Below are 20,415 nucleotides of genomic sequence, written 5' to 3' on the forward strand. Positions count from 1 at the left end.
ATGGGTATAAGAGTGAATAAAGGAAATTGAGAATGATGACAATTTCTGAAGTACATTGGGACTTGATGTTTGGCTTCCTCCTGGCCCCACATTGCATCAGAGGAACCCACACACCGGCAGCACTGGGTGGGGTATGCAGTGGGACTTCATAAGTGCTTTAACAGATGTCCTGACTCATGGACGTCAACTTAAAAAGCAAATTCACCTGTTATTTTTTTCTCAAAATGAGTTTACTCAGGAATAACCAAAAGAATTGCAATTCAGGATGTTCATGCTGTGGAGGAGGGGGGCTGCCTTTGTAGAGGAAAAGGGGGAGTGGGCTGTTCTAAATGGAAGTTCATTGGGGGAAAGTAGCTGTTCAGGGCAGCAACAGCTTCTCATTGGCTAAGGCAGGCATCCCACATATAAAGTAGAGGAAGATGGGCACAAATGTTAGCTCAGGGCCAGTCTTCCTCAGCAAAAAGAGGAGGATTGGCAGCACATGTTATCTCAGGTCTAATCTTCCTCAAAAAAAAAAAAAAAGGAGGGATTGATTTTTGAAGCACTCTACTGCTTCATTTTCCGTGGAAGTTGTTGGCCAAGGACAGGCTCAACTCAGAGAATGGAGATAGATAGGCCAATGTTTCCCTAGGCCAGGGGTCAGCAAGCTTTGTCTATAAAAGACCAGATTTTAAATATTTAAGGCTTTGTGGGCCATACAGTGTCACAACCTCAGAACTCTGTCATTGTTGCACAAAAGCAGTCATAGTCAATACCTTAAACAATGGGCATGGCTGTGACCCAAGAACACTTTATTTATGGAAACTGAATTTAAAGTTCATCTAGTTTTCATATTCCACAAAATGTTATTCTTTAGATTTAACCATTCAAAACTGTAAAAACCATTCTTAGTTTATAGGCTTTATGAAAATAGGTGAAGGGTTAAATTTAGCCCAAAGGCCGTAATTTGCCAAACCCTGCCCTAAGGAGTAGGGATCGAAACATCATCACTTTCCTGTTTTCAAGAAGTCTCGTTGGGCTCTTTCAAACTCTGATCCCAGTCTGTTGTCTTGGATTCCAGACGGGAATCTCTCTCTTTGCCAGTGACATGGGCAGTGGCCATTTTGTGGGGCTGGCTGGGATGGGAGTGGCTTCAGCCATCGCCAATGCCAAATTGACTGGAATGGAAGTGACATCACAGGCTTTTTTCTTTGAATCAAGACCATCTCCTGGTATATTTTTCTGTGAGTCCATATAAGGTAAATTTCTCTTTGGTTTGCTTTCTATATTATCTTCTCCTAAGACACTCCTTGTTGGACCATCAGGGTCTCCTTCCTGTGGGCCCATTCTGCCTGGGTCATTCCAGTCACATTATTCCATTCTGTTAAGGTTTTGCTTCAGCAGATATTCCCGCCAGGAAGTCCTTTCCATATGATTCAGTCTCCACTTTCACTTGACTTTCTTGATCATTTTAGCTCTCACTTCCCTCTGTCCTCCTGACCTATTACACTACATGTCTAGCTCTGAACTAGATGTAGGAAATTTTTATAGCTGTAAAAGTCACAGTCCCTTGCAAGGAGCTTTCAATCCAGTGAGAAAGGCAGACACGCGTTCGGTACAGTGTAGAAAGCACAAGGAGAGAAGCATGCAGAGTATGGAGGGAGCTCACAGGAGAGGCACCACTGAAGACTGTGAGGGGGATTGAGCACATGTCAAGAGAACTGCCTGGTGCTGACACTCAGAAGGGTGGGTAGAAGTTATCCAAGTGGGGCCTGACCAAGGCAGTGGCAGCAGAGTGAGGGGTGAATGATTTCGGACATAGAAGGTAGAATCTACAAGACTTTGTGAATGAGTTCCCAACTGTTCTATTATTATTTCACTAAGAAGGTGTATCTCCTTAATTAGTCCCTAAGTTCAAGGACAGGGGCCATGCCTCTTTTCCACTTACACCATCCCATCGTCTGGCACATGGCTGGGCATGTGGTAAATGTGCCATGAACATTTCTTGAGTTGCCTGGGTTCCTTTCTGTTCTTTTTTCTTTTCTAGTGTTTCCACGTACAGATGTGTACATATCGGTCAGAGGGAGACGCTTGTGTGGAAGAAAGTTGGCTCACAGTTAAAGTGTAAACAGACCATCTCCTGATGGACTCAGGAAGTGACCTCGAGTCATCAGAAATGCCCGTGGCCTCCCCTTATTGAAGATGTACCTAGTTTTGCTTTGATAGTGTCAGGGACAAAAGAAGGGACTCAGATTGCAGACACACCCAATGGCCCAAGTGGGTGCAATTGTCAGACTCCAGAGAGCCAGGCTGCTTCTCATATAGCCTGTGACCTTGTGCTTCCTTGATCTCTGCATGCCTCAGGTCCCCCTCCATGGGACAGGAATAAGTATGCTGATCTTATCTGTCTCATCTTGTGACAGCAGCAAAAGTGACACATGTGAAGGATTTTTGTAAACATTATACACTCATGCAAGATTATACAATCAGCACTAGTATCATACGGCAAGAATTGGTGGGCACCGGGAATATTCTTCTACCTCCAACTTTTTTTCCATTGCTTTGTCACTCTGTCTATAATTCCTGCAATTCAACGTTAATTCCTTTTGGCAAAGAATGTGTGATATTCCAGTGGTTCAGCTGCACTCAGAGGACATCTTTTATCACATCCCAAGCCCCCAGACATGGTGGCCTCTCAATCAGGAAAACAATGCAAAGGAACCCACACCTGTCTGGGGGTCATAATTGGTTGAGTGGGACAGGATCTTAGCAAATTTTTTTTCCAGAATCAGAGGTCATGAAGTCATAAGATCCACAAGCCAAATTTCTTTAACTTTACACTCTTTTCTTGGTTTCTTGTAGGCCATGCTGCCATTATTGGTTTTAACATAGTTCTTTGTTCCCATATACTTTGTGGCAGAGATGAGTAGCCACAGGTGTTCTATGCTCATCATGGAACAGTCAGGCATACTTCATCCTTTCATTTATTAATTCATTCTTTCTGTTCAATCGTGAAACCTGAGTACTGGGCACTCACCCAAAGTGTTGCTAGAAATATACAAGTGGCAAAACCCCAGTGCCTTCGCTTGAGGGGATCCCAGTGTAGAATGTGGCTGCATCCAGGTGACAAGCCCGTGGTGGCCCTGCAAGATGACCCCTGTGATCCAGATGACCCAGCCTGGTGCAGGAACACTGAATCCAGGGCTGCTTGTGTGCTTTACGAGTAACCTGAGTTGAATCTTGTGTGATAAGGGACAGCTCTGTAGTTAGAAAAGTGAGATCATGGAGGGTCAGAGGAAGCAATCTACAGACTCTGAAAACAATGAAAGCACTTGAAGCGTTTGGAGGTTATTATAGATTGGTGACACTCCCCCCCCCCCCAAAAAAAAGCTTGTTGAAGTTCTAAATCCCAGTACCCCAGAATGTGACCTTACTTGGAAATAGGGTGAGTGCAGATGTAATTAGTTAAGATGAGAGTGTCAAGTTAAAAAGCAAATTCACCTGTTATTTTACCCTCCAAATGAGTTTATTTTGGAATAGCCAAAAGAATTGCAATTCCGGGTGTGCCTGTTTAAAGCAAATCATAGGCCAATCCAGCAAACAAAGAAGGGTAGCTGCTTTTACGACAAAAAGGGAGGGGCTGTTCTAAATGAAAATCTATTGGAGGAAAGTAATCGTTCAGGGTGGCAATGGCTTCTCATTGGCTGAGCTGTTGCTGGGTGGGGAGAAAAATCTTCAGTAGTAAAGTAGTTTTACTTCCTGTCAAAGATACAAGCAGTACATGTCTTCCTGTTTGGTGTAATTGATGATGAATGATAGGGTGTGACAGCGCCCCCTACAGGCGTTCCCAACTCCAATTTAGTTAAGGTTTCTATTATTTTCCACATGGAGTATGGTGGGGGCCCTAAGCTGATATGCCTGGTGTCCTTATAGGAAGAGGGACATTCGGACACAGAAGCACGGGGAGAATCTCACGTGACAATGGCAGCAGAGACTGAGGTGCTGCGCCTGTGGGCCGAGGAACGCCAAGGATCACCAACAAAACTCCAGAAGCTAGAAAGAGGCAAGGAAGGATTTCAGATTTTTAGAGATTTCAGAGGAGCCTGGCCCTGTTGACACCTTGATTGAAGACTTCTAGTTTCCAGAATGTGAGAGAATAAGTTTCTGTTGTCTCGAGCCACTCAACTTGTGGTACTTTGTCAGGGCAGCCCTAGCAGCTGATACATATTTTGGTGTTGCAAAGTGGGGTGTATCTGTAACAAATACCTAAAAATGCGGAAGTGGCTTTGGGCTAGGGTAATAGCTAGAGGCTGGGAGAGATTCGCAGCACTTGATAAAAGGCTGGATTTCCTTGAAGAGACTGTTGGTAGAAAAATGGACATTAAAGGAGATTCTGGCGAGGGCTCAGAAAGGAGAAAGAGAGCTACACAAAAAGATTCTATCACCGTAGAGAATACATCCATTGTCATGAACAGAATGTTGCTAGAAATATGAATGTTAAAGGTGCTTCTGGCAAAGCCTCCGACAGGAATGAGGAGCATGTTATTGGGCCCTGGAGGAAAGGTGATGCTTATCATAAAACGGCAGAGAACTTGGATGAATTGTGCTCTGTTGGGTGGAAAATGGAACTTGAAAGCAATGAACTTGGCTCTTTTGCTGAGGTGATTTCCAAGGGTTGAAGACATGGTCAGTTTCTTGTTGCTGCTCATGGTAAAATATGAGAGTAAGGAGCCAAATTGAAGGAGGAATTGCTAGGCAACCAGAAACCAGCACTTGTTGATTTGGAAAATTCTCCTGCTACCAAGATAGCATCCTCTGAAAACAAGGCCAAGGATGTGGCTGGATGCCCATTTCCTAAAGAGATTAGGCATGTGATTCATAGATCTAATCAATCATGTCTGCAGGAATAGAGATGTGGTTATCCAGGAAGAATCCTGGGCAATCTGTAGAGAATCCTTGAACCTAATGGATGGATCTGCTTGACAATTACATGGAAGACTGACAAAGTTTTTGAGAATGTTATACCAGCAAAACCACTAACAGCCTGTACTGAAGGGCACAGAAATGGGACAAAATGAAGGAAGAGCCCCTGATGCAGAGGTCTGACCTCCTCAGTTCCAGAGGGCAGGACCACCACCCAAGGGAGTGAGGCCACCCTAGAGAGTCCTGAGGACAGAGCACTGAGCCACAGATAATTATTATTGAGCCTTAAAACCTAATGGAGAGTGACATCAGGGAAAATAGTGGAGTAGGGAGCCCTTCAGCACACCCAGCAGTGCTCCCAGAAGATGCGCTTGCCCCAGCCTGGGGCTACCACACACCTCTCCCTGGAGTCTCCCAGATGTCCCAAGGAGGAGGCAGTGGCCATGCCACACTGGAGTGGAGCCCGAGGACTGTGCCTCCAGGGTCTGGCCCCCAGAGGTTTTAGCTGTTATAGATAAGATTTCAGTGCATTTCTTCTAAAGCTCCCATCATGCACCATGGTGGCACCAATGCTCCTGCAGGAGGTAAGAGCAGTGTCTGGGAGTGACAGCAGAGTGTCATGACTGCATGAGATGTTCCTCCTTTTTATCCCCTTTTTGAACAATGGATTAGACATCCATCCGTGAGCAGAAGTGCCTTTGTGGGTGTGGTGGGATATGGCACCATATGCTAAGGGGCCCAGGAGCATCTCACCCACCTGTGCATCCAGTAATAGACAGACAGACGTTGGTCCTGGCTTTGGAACCGGTGGAGACGGCAAACCTCTCCAGAACCCCCTCGCCGTGGTCGAGAAAAAACCTGGAGAATGCTGACCTGAGCAGATTTCCACACAAGAGACAGAATTTGCAAAAGTCCAGCCTTCCCCAGGGGAGATTCCAGCATGCCACTGGAGTGAAAGAAAAAAGAAAAGAAAGATGAGATTGGTCAAGTGGAGGAGGCAGTAAGAGAAACTTTCCCAGCATGCCCCACCCCCAAAGAAAACTGCAAGCAGCTGATCCGTGAAGCGACGAACTCTCCTTGAAAAAAAGGAGAGTGGCGAGTACCTGACTCCCCCAGTTGTGTGGGATGAGGCTGGAGAAACCCGTTTGTCTCTACTTTCATCTCAATTTTGCCTAAAATGGCTCAAAAAAATAGTGCTTAAAAAAAGACTACAAATAGCCTCTAAATTGGTTACAAATAGCCAATAAGCACGTGAAAAGATGCTCGACATCACTAATCATTAAGGAAATGTATATCAAAACCATAATGAGATACGACCTCATGCCCATTAGGATGGCTGCTATCAAAAAACAATAGAAAATAACAAGTGTTGGTGAGAACGTGGAGAAAGTGAACCGTCGTGCACTGTTGGTGGGATCGTGAAATGGCGCAGCCACTGTGGAAAACAGTGTGGCATTTCCTCAAAAAATTAAAGTTAGAATTAACAAATAATCTAGCAATTCCACTTCTGGAAAAGAAGAGGGGTCTCCAAGAGATGTTTGCACACCCATGTTCATGGCAACATTACTCACGATAGCCAAAAGGTGGAAGCAACCCAAGTGTCCATCGATGGATGGATGGATAAACAAAATGTTGTATATATGTACAATGGAATATTATTCAGCCTTAAAAAGGAAGAAAATTCTGACAAATGCTACAACATGAATGAAGCTTAAGGACGTTATGTTAAGTGATATGTCAGTCACAAAAAGACAAATACTGTATAATTCCACTTATGTGAGGTTCCTAGAGTAGTCAAAACTATAGAGACAGAAAGTAGAATGGTGGTTGCCATAGGCAATTATGATCATTTAAATTTATACCCGGATGTATAATTGCTTTTGTTTGATTATTTATTTATCATATTACCATAATTGTGATTCATATATACAAGTATTATTAGACTTCAAATTTATTGGTAAAAATAATAAAACTTATTTGTTGAGTACCTATCATGCATTAAGTGTTGTTCTAAGTACTCAAATCCACTTGCACGTTAACTCCCCATTTTACAGACAAGAACGTGAAGATTGAGAGAGATTGTCATTTACCAAAATTCACGCTTCTAGTAAATGTCGGAGCTGGGAACAGATCCCCAGATTGTCTGATGCAACGCCTGTGGTCCGAGCAGCCTCGCTGCCCTTCCCAGGGACTGTGTCTTTCTCGCCTCTGTATTCCCAAGGTGCCATGCGCAGTGCTTAATTCACGTAAGTGCTTCGTAGATGCTGAGTGACCTGGCTGTGCTGGGTCTGCAGGGGAATCCCTGGTGACATCGTCCCTGCAGGCGATGGCCGTGCCAGAGGATCTGGGGAAGCGGTTAGGTGGGAAGTGACTCCAGATCTACCTGTCTGTCCTCCCCCTCTTCGTCTGTGTGGCTGGGAGAGTCTCAGTGAGATTGGGTCTGTCCTATGCATCTCTGTAGCCTCCAAACCCCGCAGGGCCCAGCACACAGTAGGAGCTCAATAATTAGCAGCTGCCTTGGGCAGCGGGACAGTGTGGTGGTCGTGTCTCTGGCATTTGGAATCTGGGAACCGGAGTTCGAATCATGGCTCGTCCACTTCTGTGCTGTGTGACCCTGGACAGGTCTAACATCCTCTCTGTGAGACTCAGTTTCCTCATTTGTAGGATGGGAACTGACATCACAGAGGCCTGTGGGATTTCAGGAGCTAATCTGTGAAAAGAGTGTGGCACACGCGGAGCGCTGGACAAGCTACAGCTATTGGAGTTAATATCGTCACCGTGATGTCAACGAGTCTAGTAAACACTCCGGTCTCCACTCGCCTTCTGGAAACTGAGAAGGGCTGACCAGATGGCCTCTCTGTCTCGTCCACACCAGGACTCTCAGAATCAGAGATGGGGGCTGTGTTGGTGGGTGCAGAGCAGCCCCCAGCAGAGGAGAAGGAAACTGACAAAGTGTCACAATAACACTTGGAAGAGAGAGTTTTAAAGGTGGGACAAAGGTTGACGGAGACGCCAGGAAGGTGAGCTGCATGTGTGGTGTCCCCAGCAGGGAAGGTCAGTGAGGTCGCCTCACCAGCACCCCGGATCCCTGAGTGCCCGAGCCCTGGGTGCTCATGGTGGAGGAGGCCCCTCCGTCACCCTAGGCCTCCTGGGTGCCTAGGACCCTGGGTGCCCTCCGTCCCCCTAGGCCTAGGACCCTGGGTCCTGGGTCTCCGGGTCCTGTGGGCTCAGAGGCACATCTCCTGTATTCTGCCCCATCTCCTCTGTGTCAGCTAAGGGCACGGCCTCCACTGTCCCCAAGTCCCCATGCTCGGGATGCCAGGGCAGCAGAGGGCTCTGGGCCAGGGTACAGCCAAGGCGTTCTCACAGCCCTGGGCCACATGTCAGGTCAGCAGTGGGGCCCACGTCCCCCGACACCAGAGGGCCACTTCTTTAAGGTTCCAAAACTCACAATAATTGAGATCTTTTAAGGCCCACGTTCCTTCTCCAAACTGTCATTTGTGCTGCAAAATTAAGTTGTTGAGAGAACCCCTCCATCCCAAGAATTCTTAAGGATTCCCTCTTTCCTATGGGGTAATGGGGGTGGAGGGATCACCAAAAAATAGGCCATGAAGGTGGTACGCTCAAATGTCAATGATGTGGGTCCCTTGGCGAGGACATTATTGTTTGTGGGCTAGTTTCTTTTGTTTGTTTTGCAGATTCGCCCCAGATCTGAGCTGTTCCTTTGGAGCACTCAGCATTCCAGCACAGACGAATGGGGCCCCGAGGACCACACACTGCTATGGGGGCAGCTTGGGCCTGACCACCTGGCGCCGCCCTCCCCAGAGCATCTCCATGGTGACCGCAGGACCTAGCACCAGGAAGAACCCTGGGTTTGGAGGCACTACTGCCCCTTCCTCAAGTCACATCCCCGGGGGCCCAACCAGAAAGAGCCCCCTTACTTCCAGCCGAGGGCCCAGCACCCCTGCTAGCAAGACGCCTTGAGGGCCGTGTCCATCCCCACCTCAACTCCAGGCAGCTCCTGCCTCTGCGGGGGGCACAGCGAGGAGCAGCCTTACCATCAGGGCCCCATCCCCTGTCCAGGGCTTGGTTGGACACAGAACTGTCAGGCCATCAACCAGCTCAGTTTCCTCTGGTTCAAGATCCACAGTCTGGGGTCTAGGAAGCAAGAGCTGACCTGAAGTAAGAGCTCGCTAGAAAAGTAGCCAGCGCTCAGGTTGCTGCATCCTGGACCTTGTTTCTGCTTTGTCTAGGTTTCTAACCCAAACTTATCTCTGAGGTCTGCCTTCCCCCAGGAAACTGGTGGCCCAACACCTTGAAGAGAGTGTAAGGAGGAGGAGACAGAATGAGGCCAGACAGGGGCCTGCCCTTCACAGCGTGAGTTCCACTGTGGAGCCAGGAAAGCAGCGTGTCCCTATCGTCACCCTGGCCTGTCCTGCTCTGACCCTCATTCCTGTGGGAACCCAATCAGAGCATCACTGACTGGTTTTCACTGGAAGCCAACCTGCCGGGGGGGCTGGAGGGGCAGCATGCTTATCCTGGCATCATTGCAAAGGGGCATGGGTCTCCCCAAACCTCTTCCTTGCTCGGCCTAAATATAGAAGAGGTTCTCTTCCCTCGGCCGTCAGGATCTGTGCCTTCAGGTTTTGGTGCATGTCCCTCACTGGGTCCTTAGATGAGCACTGGGGGAGATGCTCAGAAGTCCAGGGAACATCCTTTGAGGAGTGGAGGGGGCTGGCCCCCATGTACCCACTCCCCCCACCAAGTATGTCTCCATAGACACAGCATTGCATGCCCACTGCCTTCCACACAGCGGTGCCCCACCTTTAGCTGGTGTGAGGCGGGCAGATCCCAGTGGTCTCCTCAGCCCATTTCCCTCCAGATTTGGAGCAGGCAGGTGCCCACTGCTGCCTCTGGTTCCTTCCTCCTCGTCCCACTTCTCTCCTGCCATCCTTGTCTGTCTTCTACATGCTTTTTATAAGTCTAGAAGGATCCATGTGGTGATGGATCAGAGTTAGAGACATCAGTACAGACATGTGTTTGCCTTAATGAAGACACAGATGGTCACATATACAAACATTCATAGATATGTATATACACATAGATTAACTTACACATTGATTTCCTGGCTCTGTCACCTGACAGGGCCTAGAAGCAACAATACCCCAGTAGCAACAACCACACCTAGTACCCAGGTGTCCCCAAACTAAGAAACCAGGGCTCCCTGGAGAAATAACTGATTCACAGGAGGCCAGATTCACAAACAGACCAGGACTTCCAACTCCTGCTGACTCCACCCCATCACCTTTATTATTATCATTATTATTTTTTTTTGAAAAAATAACATGTTCATAATAATAATAATAAAAAAAATCACACTGCTGGAGAGCACAATTAAAAGTAAGTCTCCCTTCCGGACAGGAGAAAGAGAGAGACCTGTCAGCAAAGAGAAGGGAGCCGCTCACAGCAAGAGACAAAATCAGTAGCCCTCACACAGCCCAGAGAGAGAAGCTGCAGGGTGCTGTTAGACTTGCCCTTTTTTCAGTCAGATTCCCCCCATATCTTCCCATCATTAAGTGACTCAGAGTGTCTTTTCTGTCCCAAGAGCCTTGACTAAGATCTGCTTTAGCAGCTTGATAAAATAGTGTTATCGCTTCCATGGTAAATTAACGATCCTGTGTGCTTACATGGCATTGACACCAAGAGTCCATAAACATGATGTCATTTGATTCTTTTTTTTAAAAGATTTTATTTATTTATTTTTGTTTTTCCTTCTTCTCCCCAAAGCCCCCCAGTACATAGTTGTATATTTTAGTTGTGGGTCCTTCTAGTTGTGTCATGTGGGACGCCGCCTCAGCGTGGCCTGATGAGCGGTGCTAGGTGTGTGCCCAGGATCTGAACCAGTGAAACCCTGGGCTGCTGAAGCGGAGTATGCAAACTCAACCACTCGGCCACAGGCCGGCCCCATCATTTGATTCTTATCCTTACAGCTGCACCGGAAGGTAGGTAAGTAGAATCAACACCTCTCCCATTTTACAGATAAGAAAACCGAGGCTTGGAGAATAAGGAATGATGTTCAGAGAGCAATGACTGTAGAGCAGGAACCAGGACAAGGTTAGCAGGGACATCCTGGAGCTCTCATAGATCATCTGGGAGGAGCACTTTTCTCTCCCGCCTTTTCTATGCCTCACCCGAAGGCACACGCCCTGCACTCTACACTCTTCATTCTGCTTGCCTTCTCCAATCCCTTCAATAACCACGTTCATACCAAATAACTTCCGCCCTCTGGCTACAGCTGATTGGTGCAGATATGGTCACCTGACCCAGGAGAGACTCAATTTCATTGGCTGGGCTAAGCCAATCGATTTTGAAGCTTAGAAACTAGAGACAATTATTTCTTGAGCATTTTCTATGTGCCAGGAATATCAGAGAGCGCTTGGCATCCATTTAATTCTTGCTACAAGCTTAGGTTGATAGTTATTGCCCCCATTTTATAGATGAGGAAACTGCAGTTCAGGAAGGTGAAGGGTCATGTTCAAGGTTACACAGCTATTAAGTAACAGAATTGAAATTCAATTGTATATATGTCGGACCAGAGACTGTGGTCTTAATCACCACGTGGTGCTGCCTCCATTAGTGGGCGCCACTTCTCCCTCAGCCACCCCAGTATTCAAGTCTTTACTGGACAACAGGCAGTTCCCCAAATGGACCATACTGCTTGTCACCTCCGAGCCCTTCCTGTGTCATTCCTTCTGCCTTCCACGCCCTCCCTGGACCTGCCACTTCCTAGCAGCCAGTCCCTGGGCGTGTTCCTCCATCTCATTGACCTCAGTTTCCTTGTGTGTAGAAAGGGAAGCACGCTGGTTATAACGCTTACCTCACAAGGTCAACGTGAGTGTCAAGTGATGCCTGTGAAAGCAATTTATAAACTTTAAAGCCCTGTGCCAACATCAGCTACGGTAGTACAAAACAATGGATGCCTGGGGGCGAAGACAAGGAAGGAACTTAAAAGGGGCCGGCTGGTGGCGCAGTGGTTCAGTGCGCACGTTCCGCTTCGGCGGCCCGGGGTTCGCCAGTTTGGGTCCCAGGTGCGGACATGACATCGCTTGTCAGGCCATGCTGTGGTAGGCGTCCCACATAGAAAGTAGAGGAAGATGGGCATGGATGTTAGCTCAGGGCCAGTCTTCCTCAGCAAAGAGGAGGATTGGAGGCAGATGTTAGCTCAGGGCTAATCTTCCTCAAAAAAAAAAAAAAAAAAAAGAAAGGAACTTAAAAGATAGAAACAGGTGCTGTGTTGAACTGGTTGATGCAGAGTTGATCTATATTTTAGTGATAGAAATAAGGTTTATAAAAGGACAAATAAAAAATTAGGCAAAATTGGGATAAGGACTATGAAAGAAGCCAATTGGGAAGGGAAGACTTGGGTGGAGTTGGGTCCTCTGAGCCCTGGAGAGAGGAAAGAGATTGACATGTGCAAGAGCCAACAGAATGGGTTTCAGGGGAGGGGAAGAGTGGCGACTCACTTTAGAAGGTGATTGGGCTAGAGAGAGGAAGGAGTGGGAATGAGGGTAGAGAGTAGTGGATGGGTCCAAGGCCCAAAAGGCTTGCTGAATCATACTCAGTGGTGGAAGATCAGAAGCTCCCCCTTAAGATCAGGAACAAGACAAGGACGTCCACTTGCACGACTTCTATTAACATTGCACTGGAAATTCTAACCACAGCAGCTAGGCAATATTTTATATATATAAAAGAAATATAAGGCATCCAAACTGGAAAGAAAGAGGTAAAACCATCTCTATTTGTGGAGACTTGATCTTATACAGAGAAAAGCCTAAAGAATATGCACACACAAACTATTAAAGCCAATAAACATATTTGGCAAAGTTATAGCATACAAGATCAACATCCTCAAATGAGCAGTATGTCTATACACTAACAATGAACGATTTGAAAAGGAAATTAAGAAAACAATTCCATTTACAATAGCATCAACAAGAGTGAAGTAATTAGGAATAAAGTTAACCAAGAAGGTACAAGACTGGTACACTGAAAACTACAAAATGTTGCTGAAAGAAATAAAGAAGATACAAATAAATGGAAAGACAGCCTGTGTTCACGGATTGGAAAATGTAATATTGTTAAGATGACAATACTCCCCCAAACTATCTACAGGTTCAGTGCAATCCCTATAAAAATCGCAACAGCTATTTTTGCAGAAAGGGAAAAGCTGATCCTAAAATTCATATGGAACATCGAAAGTCCCCAAACAGCCAAGACGATCTGGAAAAAGAAGAACAAAAATTGTAAGATTCACACTTCCCTGCAGTAATGAAAATTGTGGTACTGGAATAGGATAGCTGTATAGAGCAACTGAGTAAAATTGAGAGTTCAGAAATCAATCCAGACATTTATGATCAATTGGTTTTCAAGAGGCTGCCAAGACTTTTCAATAGGGAAACGGTATTCTCTTCAACAAATGGTGCTTGAACAATTGGATACCCACATGCAAATAGAGCCAGACCCTTACCTCACACCATATACAAAAATCAACTCAAAATGGATTAGAGACAAATATAAAAGCTATAGCTATAAAACTCTTAGAAGAAAACAGAGGGGCAAACAGTCATGACCTTGGGTTTGCACATGGTTTCTTAGATATGACATCAAAAGCATGAGCAACAGAAGAAAAAATAGATAAATTGGATGTTATAAAATTCTAAAAGTTTTGTGCACTATCTCAATAAGGCACTATCAAGAAAGAGAAAAGAGAGCCAGCCCCGGTGGCCTAGTGGTTAATCTTGGCATGCTCCACTTTGGTGGCCTGGGTTTGGTTCCTGGGCATGGACCTACACCACTTGTCGGTGGCCATGCTGTGTCAGTGACCCACAAACAAAATAGAGGAAGATTGGCAACAGATGTTAGCTCAGGGAAAATCTTCCTTAGCACAAAAAAAGAAAGGAAGAAAGAAAAGAAAAAACAACCCACAGAATAGGAGAAAATATTTGCAAATCATATATGTCATAAGAGTCTAGTATCCAGAATACAGAAAGAATTCATACAACTCACCAACAAAAAGACAATCCAATTTAAAAACGAGCAAAGGACTTGAACAGAACTTCTCCAAAGGATTTATACAAATGGCTCACAAACATAGCAAAAGATGTTCAACATTATTAGTCATTAGGGAAATGCAAATCAAATCCACAATGAGATGCCACTTCACACCCACTAGGATGACTATAATTTTTAAAAAAAGAAGAAGAACAGGAAAACAAGTTTTGGCAAGGATGTGGAGAAATCAAAATCCTTGTACATTGCTGGTAGGAATGCAAAACAGTGCAGTCACCATGGACAATAACTTGGAGGTTCCTCAAAATGTTAAATGTAGAAGTACCATATGACCCGTGTCTTGGTCCGTTTGGGCTGCTATGACAAAGTACCACAGACTTGGTAGCTTATAAACAACAGAAATTGATTTCTTACAGTTCTGGAGCCTGGAAGTCCAAGATCAAGGCACTGGCAAATTCGGTGTCTGGTGAGGGCCTGCTTCCTGAGTCACAGATGGCTGTCTTCTCGCTGTGTCTTTACATAGTAGAAAGGGCACAGAGCTCTCTGAGGTCTCTGTTAGAACAGCACTAATCTTATTCATGAGGGCGCCATCCTCCCAAAGGCCCCACCTCCAAATAGCCTCACACTGGGGATTAGGTGTCAACATATGAATTTGGGGGGAACGTAAACAATCTATAGCACCCAGCAATTACACTCCTAGCTGTATACTCAAGTGAAATAAAAATTCATGCCCACACAAAAACTTGTACACAAATGTTCATAGCAGCACTATTCACAACAGCCAAAAGGTGGAGAAACAGCCCGTGTCCATCAACTGATGAAGGCATAAACCAAATGTGGTCCATCCATGCAATGGAATATTATTCAGCTATAAAAAGGAATGAAGTACTGACGCTACAACATGGATGAACCTCAAAATATTATCGTATGTGAAAGAGGCCAGACACAAAGGCTATATATTATATCATTCTATTTACATGAAATGCCCAGAATAGGCAAACTGACAGAGACAGAAAGCAGATTAGTGGTTGCCAGGGGCTGGGGGAGTGGGAAATCAGGAGTGACTGCTTAATGGGTAGTTTCCTTTTGACGTGAAGGAATGTTCTGGAACTAGACAGTGGTGATGGTTTCACAACATTGTGCATGTCCTAAATGCCACTGAATTGTCCACTTTAAAATGGTGAATGTTATCACAATAAATAAAAAGGCTTGCTGGTGAGTAGAATGTGGGATGACGGTGTAAGAGGGAAATCAAGATTCTTCTGGTTTCTTTTAGGGCGTTATGGACTGGAGGAGCCCTAAGCATTCACTGTGTTTCAGTCTCTACTGCATCCTTTCTCTTCTTTGTCTACGTATGTTCCTACCCGCCGCAGGCCCTTTGCACCTGCTCTTCCATGTGCCTGGATGATCTTCCTCCAATTCTTGGCCTGGTTACCACCCTTTCCATTCATATCTCAACCATGCCGTCACTTCCTCAAACACTTTTCCACAAGCCTGACTGGCTCCCCCTCGTCTCTTTAGAGTCCCCACCCCCGTGGACCCTCAGTGTCACACCTTCCAGTTCTCCTGCTTCACAGCATTGATTACAATCTGTTCTTTCATTGATTTGATCACTTGCTTATTGTCTGTGTCCCCTTAGCTCAAATATGAGTTCCATGAGAAAAATAATGCCACATGACTTCTCCACACCATATCCCCAGTGCTGGGCACACAGCGCGCTCTCAACAAAGACATGTCGAACAAAGGAATGAATGAATGAAACTTGCCTAGGAAAAATCAGAAAAAGATCTAGCCTTGTTTAAGTGAAATAAACTAAAGCAAAGTTGAGATTAGCATTTATTATTTATCTATAGGAGGAAGTGAGATTTTTTTTTTTTTGCCTCAATTTTAGACTTGGAAATTTATTACGGTGAAGTCATCTCCCCCATCAGTCTGCTACCCACCAGGGCCATCCATCAAAGGGACCTGCCAGGCTTCCTCTTAAAATTCCCTGGAACCTCCCACTCTCATCCCTCGACACCACAGCTTCACAGCCTCAGGGTCCACAGATCCTACCCACCGTGACTCAGACGCCATCAGGCTTCGGCAGCCTGTGAAGCGACATTGACATTAACCCACCATCGCTATTCTTTCCTTCGTCTGCTCACACAGCACCTCCATCCATCCTGTAAAAAGCTCCTTGCTCCAACACCTGGGAGAATCCAAAGAGGAGACTCATAAACCTACTGTGGCCCCAGTCATCACTCACCACGTGCTGGGTTGACTTTTCTCTGCTCTGGCCCCCGCTGGGGACCTGGGAAATGTCTGTTACCCATACATCACTAGCAGGAGCCCCGTAAGAGCCAAGGTTGATGAATGAGGTGCCTGGCCTGGCATGAGGTCTCTGGATGCTCCCCAAATTTCCACTTCTGCATTCTTTGCAGAGGCGGCCCTCCCCCACCTGCTGACCAGAGATTGATTGAACCTAATCAGGATGATCTTGTTCCCCGTTGGAAGATATTCAGTGGTCCAGCATCCTTTGCAGTAAAAATGACCATGTAACCCAGTTCAGGCCAATGAGACACTGGAGGAGGTCATCGAGAGAGCAAGGATGTGACCACCAGTTGACCTTTGAGCTGGACCCAAGCAATCAGAGGCTCCTCACCCCTCCCCTGTCCTTGGAATGTGCATTCCGCCCACTGTTCCCACAATGCGAGCCATTTTCAAGGACACAGCCTTGAGAGAGTAAGGTGTCGGTGAGACCATCTGGATGGTATACGTGACCGAACCCAGTGGTGGCCTCTATCTAAACTTTTAAGATTCTGGCAGGTGGGTGTGGAGATCTATTCATCTTGCAGCCATCCAAGACAAGCCTCCTATGTAAGTTCCCTTGCTTCTTAAACCTGCCACCTCCCCATCTGGAGTGGTCTGCCCTTCCTTCGGTCTCTCCTTGCTCTCTGCGTCCAGGGGCCAGTTTGTGAACCAACAGATTTAAAGGGAAATATGTTGGGGGGTCCCTAGGAGTGCTTTTTCTTTCCTGATAAAAGGAACAGATGCAGTTAACACTGCCCCTTTCTTCCTTCACTGAAACTAAATATAACGCCTGGATTTGCAGCAGCCATTTTGAGCTCATGAGGCATCAAGCCACAAACCAAAAATGATGGCACAAAGATCCGAAGAGCCTGCGTCATCATTGCCCTCAATCAGCCAATGAATCAATAGATGGGGTGACATCCATTAGACACAGTCGGCCCAGTGCCTAGGGCCTACAATACTTTTAGGGGCCCATTAAAACGTTTTAAATTCTTTAAAAATCAGGAAAAAAATCAACTTTTAGGTCAAGGAAAATATTTTAATATGTAATATTATCACATATTTGTCTAGTAATACTATGTATTTATTTATGAAAATATAGCCATAAATATAATTTTTAATATTTTTTGATGAAAGAAGAACCCCCTGAAGGCAAAAATGCCTAGGCTCACAAAAGGCATAAAGCCCTTCCAATGCCAGCAATGTTAATCTCCATATTTCTTATTAATCTGTGACAACAATCCTACTTTTTTTTTTTTTTTTTTGCTGAGGAAGACTGTCCCTGAGCTAATATTGTGCCAATCTTCCTTTATTTTGTATGTGGGTCACTGCCACAGCATGGCTGAGGAATGGTGTAGGTCCACACCTGGGATCCAAACCTGTGAACTTGGGCTGCTGAAGCAGAGCACACCAAACTTAACCACTATGCCATGGGGCTGGCCCCAACAATCACCTACTTTTAACCTTGGTCTCTGCTATTTGAGCCAAAGCATTCCGATCTGATGCAGGTAAGAAGGGCTTTCCTCCCATCTCTGTGCTGCATCCTGCTGCCAGCGTCCAGCAGCAGCTCTGTTTAGAACAGGGTGAGGTTAAGGGTTTTGTCAGCTTCTGGCCGTCCCCTCTTTTGAGCCCCTGGGACACAAATCCAGTCTGGAGTCTGCCAAGAAGCAGCTGCCAAACCATCTCCTCTTCTTTATCCCTCATCATGCGCTCACCCCCCTCCCCCTCCCCCAGGCATGTCCAAGGATGCAAGTGGACAGTGGTGTGCAGTGTAGACATGAAGCATCTGTCCTTCCTTCACGTGTCTGGGCCCCCAACCAACCAATCAAACACTTTGCTGCATCACCGTTTACTCTAAACCTTCCCTCTTACAAATTTAAACCTGGTACCCACCTTTGAGATTATATCTTAAGGAAATAATTAAGGATGCTCTCCAATTACAAAATTGTTCATGCTGGCAAAAACGGAATCGATCCAAATATTCAACAATAGAAGGCAGTATAAGTTATGAGGCACCCATCCTTGTGATGTCCTCTTGCAGATATGAAAATTAATGATCTAGATCCATATTTATTGACATAGAGAGAGGTTCATTTTTTTAAGTGAAAAAGCAGGTCAATTTTTTTTCTATTCATGGTCATAGAAACAAATGAAATCATTACATAGAGTAATTGTACCAGTACGATGTTTTCAACTACAAGAGAAAACTCTAAGTCAGTGACTTCACAATGAGGAAATGTATTTTCCAAAATAACAAGAAATCCAGAGGTGGGGAGCTCGGGCTCCAACACCTTGTGACTCTCCTGCCCCTGCTCACCTGCCTGTGTTGGCCGTGCCCTACTGAGCACGATGCTGAGCTTTCCCAGCAGGGGGCGCTGAAGGGACGTTGCAGGCGAAAGAGGCCTTTCTCATTCGTTCCGGCTGCTGCACCATTTCACGGGTCAGAAGATGCAATTCTCAGACCCTGGGGAAGGCTTTGGGACCCGGGAAAGTTCTCGTGCTCTGGCCTCAGGGAGAGTCCAGCTCTTCCCAAGCTGACCTTCGATGATGGCGCCCCTAGTGGTGAGTGGTCCAATTGCAGCGGAGAGAGCTGAGCTCCAAATTCAGAAACCTGAACGAGCTGGGGTCCCATCCGTGCCCACCTTCCTTTGGCTGTTAAACCAAACACCATCAGGTCTTTTATCTCGGAAGAAAAATTCCAGGTTTTCAGGGAAGGACCCGCACAGGTCAATTTCCCAGGCTTAGTGCTTAGCAGGGAAAGGAAAAATGTGGGTTTCGAAAACTGGCTCTGAGCCAGCGTGAGGCTTAGGCATCCTACTTTTCTAAAAGTAGCTAACTTAGGGGTGCAATCAGCAGGAGAACCACTGGATCAATCTCTTGGGACTTGAGGTTAGAATTCTGGCTGCTGCTCATTTGCTGTGTGAGCTTAGACAAAGCTCTCTCTAGGCCTGGCTTTCTTCTCCACGAAATGGAAATCCTAGGGTGGTGAGGGCGGGGCCATAAGATCATGCAAGCAAAGCCTAAAGCCCTTAGCATTGCGGCTGGCACACAGTAGGTCCTCAGTATACGGTTATAGCATATGAGGGGGCTTTTGCTACCAAGCAACCGTTTCGCATTCTCTGGGCCCCTGGGGGACTCCCCACACCCTCACTGGAGATAGTGGGGTGGTGACATTGTGATTGAGGCTCCCCTCCCCCAGTTGGGGCAGGGGGACCCTTAAACAGATGGAGCTCCTTTCACCTGAGTGGTGGCGCCCTAACCACACTTTGTCGGTGAGTATTCCCCAGTCTCTCTTTCTGGCCTTCAGGAGCTGCCTTGGTTCCACCCCATTTCTGAGTTCTCCAGGTCCTCTTGGACTCGGCGAATGCCCATTATCCTTCTAGTTTATTCCCATTTACCTAAGTTAGCCAAAGTTGGCTTCTGTGGCTTATGGCCAAAGACCTTTGATACTGACAAATGGAAAAGAGAGGACTCTGGATCCACCTCCTCAGGGAGAGGGCACACTCTGAGCTGTCCCCAGTCCTCTCACAGGACTGAATACTAGGGAGTCCTTGGGGACAGATACAAATCCTTAAAGTGGACTTCAAGACCTTACAGGAACTTGGCCTACCACTGTTCTCCTTGTTCATGCCACTCCAACCCCACTGGCCTCCTAGCTGTTTCTCACACTCACTGGGCACACCTCCACCTCAGGGCCTTTGCACTTGCTGTTCCCTTTGTCTGGAATGCTCTTCCTCTGGAAACCCCCACAGCCCACTCCTTTTCCTCTTTGTTCCAATGTCACCGCTTCAGTGGGGCCTCTCTCAACCACTCTACTTGAAAATACAAACCCCACCCCTCTGGTCCCTCCCTGTCTTCTTTGTCTACTTCAATTTTCTCCCGAAACTTCCAACACAGTATAGCATCTGCTTATTTATTTTGTTATCTATCTCCTAAGCCCCACGAGGGCAGGCTTTTTGTCTGTCTTGCTCACTTCAGTATACCCAGCACAGTAACTTGGCACATGGTAGGTGGTCAATAAATTTTTGTAGTCCTAAGTTGCATTCTGGGGGCACGCAGTCAGGAATTTGGTGGAAGAAGGCTTGGTCCCAAAGTGCCCAATCTCTGGAGATCCCGGCTGACAGGTGCCAGTATTGGGGTCCTGGGAGGACC

The sequence above is a fragment of the Equus quagga genome, chromosome 15, assembly GCF_021613505.1.
Source record: "Equus quagga isolate Etosha38 chromosome 15, UCLA_HA_Equagga_1.0, whole genome shotgun sequence".
Classification (NCBI taxonomy): domain Eukaryota; kingdom Metazoa; phylum Chordata; class Mammalia; order Perissodactyla; family Equidae; genus Equus; species Equus quagga.